General features: G+C 36.1%; 1 pseudogene; it reads right to left on the bottom strand.

The window, feature by feature from the left end:
• Positions 1-2,271: 2,271 nt before the first annotated feature.
• LOC116088939 lies at positions 2,272-3,368 on the bottom strand (annotated as a pseudogene).
• Positions 3,369-4,160: the final 792 nt, after the last annotated feature.

Here is a 4,160-nt window from a genome sequence, read left to right as displayed (position 1 = left end):
GATTCAGATACAGAAACAAAAACAGATACAGATATAGATACAGATACTAGAAGAGAAGATAACTTCTTCCTTTAGAAGAAATGGTTTGAAATTGAAACAAAGCCTGTTTAAGATATCATGAGCTCTTGATTTAGATTCAGTAATGGTTGAGCATTGTGTCTTTCCCATTAATAGATGGTTGATATTTATTCAGTCATGAAGTCAGAACATTTAACTTTCTCAAAATTATTTGCTGTGTTGTATGCGGTTTAATTTTTTTCATACACTAAAGCCACTTTCCTTTTTTCAAAGCTTTTGACAGTTTATAGAATTATGTTCAGACTTAAGTGTGAAAGTTGTATTCACATGAAATATTTACACAGTTAAAAAATCAGAAATAAAACAATATGTGATTACAACAATGGCTTTGTGCAAATGTGGTCTCTGCTGGGTAACTCTGCCTTTGTATCAATTAAGTGCATATTATTGCTTCCCAGTTGGGTTGCCCATCTGCTCCTCACAGAAAGCAAAGCCATCAACATCCCTGGCTTTCTTCTCCTACAATTAGTCCCCTATATGCATTTTATTTGCATGTTGCACAGCCTTGCATAGGTACGAGATGCAAACCTATATTTTTGCAGAAATTTTGTCTAAGAATTCCCTGACAAAGACAGGACAAGAGTAAACATCACTATGGGAAATTATGTGTTTCTGTATATGATGTGCATTTCTCTTCCTTTATTATTTACCTAAATGAAATATTATTATGCTTCCATGCTTAAATAATTTGTCTAGTAAGATATTAATTTTATTAATGCTTTGTTTCTCTACCCTAATTTTCACGATATTCAAATATGAGTCCTCTAAACATAGAGACAGAGTTTATTGACTCAGCCCAGTTAACCCTCCTTGTGTTTCTACATGGGTTCCACTTACTCTGACCATATTTCTTTTCACCCCAAGCATGTTTTTATTGCCTTATAGCATTTTGAAATGTGGCAAAAATAAAACCAAACTGGAATTATTTAGACCAAATAATAGAGTGGGTTTCTAGGAAGCCTGAGGCAAACTGAGTTCTTTGCATTCAGAAGACACCACTAGGGAGGGCCAGTTCAAGTAAAGCATCCTTGTGAAACAGGTTGTTGGGGATCCAACATTTGGGGATACTAGGGTTAACACATTAAATCACTATTGTTTGGCCATTAATTACTTATTCCTGATATATGCTGCCACCATTGATGCATTTATTCTAGTTCCTTCCTGTAGGCTAAGTCAATGACAGGCAAAGGAAAGACTAACTGAAATATTTATTGCTATTAAACATCCATTTAACATGAGAAAAAAATGCAGATGGGAAGCGGAAGCTATGATCGTACTGTGAAAGTTAAGTGTAATCTCTTCTTAGAAAAATTTTCAACATCAGATTTTATTCGATGTTGCTGCAATGAACAAAGACTAAACTGGTATCACAGAGAGCCACAATGACAGTGGTTTGAGAAAAATAAGAGAATGTAACCTCTTGACTGTGACAAGTCAAAACTGAGAAAGAGGTCTGAAAGACCCATATATTCTCCCATACTCAACAGTGAAGGAAGCTGTCCTGGGAAACTTTATTCTGGAAAAAAAGAAGATGGAATTGTGACCAGTGCAATGTCATCACTCCTATTAGGCAGCTGCTTATTAATTTTTAAACTAATTTAATAAGACAATATTTCCCAAAGAAATAACAGAGATGCCTTTCAAACAAACTATATGAGATATCTTCTACTTAGATCATTTAAAAGTTCAGTTTTCAAACACTACAAACTTTCAGGATCACTTCCAGGACCTTGGAGTTTGGGGTATATAACTCCAACACAGGACATATTATTTTCAGAGCTTCCCATTTTCCCACAGTGCTGCTTTCATTTCTGAAAGTCCGTCTTTGTTTCTTAGCACTAGCATCATTTCAGAATTACCTTTCCCAGGAGACCCCATATAAGTTCTTCTCCAGTTTTTTTTATCATATTAAAATTTTATTTATATCAATCATATTATCATTACTTTTTGTTTGTTTATGCTGACTGTAAAGTGACTGTTTTTGTTTCTTTGGGTTTCTCTTTTCTTTTTTTTTTATTTTGTTTAAGGACACATTTATTCAGCGTCATGATCAGACTATTATATTTAGCCATCAACAGCATGGGTGAAAAAGTTCTACAGTAAAACCTTTTATCGGAATGCCTTGCACTTTCCAAAAACCAGAAACTAAAATAACCTGTGATATAATTAGTCACAAATACAGTCCTGGAGTTTTCACCCACATACATGAGCATTGTCTAAAATGTGTCTTCTTTGTAACTGCAAGGCACTGCGACCACTGTGCTTGGCTGGGTTCACAAACCTGTTGTAACCCGTAGCTTCCCTGTGACTTCTCTGGCTCTTCTCTCCTGCTAAGCTTTGTTTCCTTGCTCTGCCACTGCCATAGTGACTGCTGCTGCTGGAGCCTCCATAGCCACCTTAGTTTTGTGGTTGAGCAAAGTACTGGCCTCTGCCACCATAAGGGCCAGAGTGCCACCAAGTTTCCTTCTTCCTTCATCAGTCCAAAATTTGAAGACTGATTGTTGTAATCGCTGAAATCATTGTAGCATCCACCACCTCCAAAATTGTTTCCATCATTGTCAAATCCATTATAGCCATCCCCATGTAGCCAGCCACCCCCTGCAACCAAAGTTACCACCACCACTGAAGATCCATCCTCGACCAAAATTGTCATTGCCACCAAAACCGCCTCCTTGACCACTACCAAAGTTTCCAGAAGCACTTCGACCATTCTTGGCTGGCTGAAGCACTAGCCAACTCTTGGTTTGATAGAGCCTTTCTTACGGCACAGTTATGGCCATTCACAGTATGGCATTTCTGAATAATAATCTTATCCACAGGGTCATGGTCATCAAAGATGACAAAAGCCAAGCCACTCTCTTTTCCACCGCCTCTGTCAGTCATAGTTTCTATCATTTCAACTTTCCCTTACTGCTCAAAATAATTTTGTAGATGATATTCTTCAGTGTCTTCTTTAATACTACCAACAACGATCTTTTTCACTATTATATAGACACCTCGTCTCGTAGAATCTTCCTTTGACACAGCTCTCTTAGGTTCCACAGCTCTTTCATCTACCTTGTGTGATCTTGCATTCACGACAGCATCCACTTTCTCCACAGTAGTGTATGTGACAAACCCAAAGCCCCTGGATCTCTTGGTGTTTGGTTCTCTCATTACCACACAGTCAGTGAGTTTTCCCCATGCTCAAAATGGCTCCTCAGACACTTATCAGTTGTTTAGAAGCTCAGCCCTCCAAAGAAGAGCTTCTGCAGCTGTTCAGGCTCCTTGGAAGACTCTGACTTCAGCATGACCACAGGTTGGTGAGAACCTTCAGCGATGTTTCCTTAGCAGCATCAGACAGCAGAAAGGAGTAAGATAACGAACGTGACTAGGGTTTCTCTTTTCCTGAGACAAACATAGATTTATGGCAATTGCAATAATAATCCTTATTAGTTTTAATAATCCTTTGGAATTCCAAGCATTAGATTGCAGTTATCAAATGCATTTATAATGTTTACAATGTCTTTTTGGAACAGATTTTGTAAAATTAATGTCTGATATATTCTTAATATCTTGTAAGGAAATTAAAGGTAATGTGCAGATGGCTATATAGCTCAGGTCATAAGTGACTAGCATCACAAATCTCTGAATTTAACCTACAGTACCATAAAAGGGAGGATCACACAATCAAGAGAGCTGAGTTACAGTTGGTCACTTCACTTTGAAATCTAGGCAGTCTCTTGGTAATAATAAGGATTCCTTATATAACATTATTATGCTTAGATACACCGTGCATTCTAATTTCTATTATGATTGTATTATTGATAAAATTTTCTTATTTTATATCATAAACATTTCTTTTCTGAATAAAACATCATGAGATGGAATCCAGTATTTGTTAGTCTGAAAACTAAAGATAAATTCTTTATTAATTAGAACTAAATAGCTATTCTCAAATCATAATAAGTATTCTTAAAACCACTAGTCCAAAAAGCAGAAATTTAACAAATATATCTGAATGTTAGATATGAAAATATAATAAAACTTATGTATTCATTTTTAAAATGTGTATTATATATTTTATTTTTATTTTCAAAACA

The sequence above is a fragment of the Mastomys coucha genome, unplaced genomic scaffold (genome assembly GCF_008632895.1).
Source record: "Mastomys coucha isolate ucsf_1 unplaced genomic scaffold, UCSF_Mcou_1 pScaffold14, whole genome shotgun sequence".
NCBI classification, from domain to species: domain Eukaryota; kingdom Metazoa; phylum Chordata; class Mammalia; order Rodentia; family Muridae; genus Mastomys; species Mastomys coucha.
Note: the sequence above shows the minus strand (reverse complement) of the source record. Positions and strands in the feature narration are given on the sequence as shown.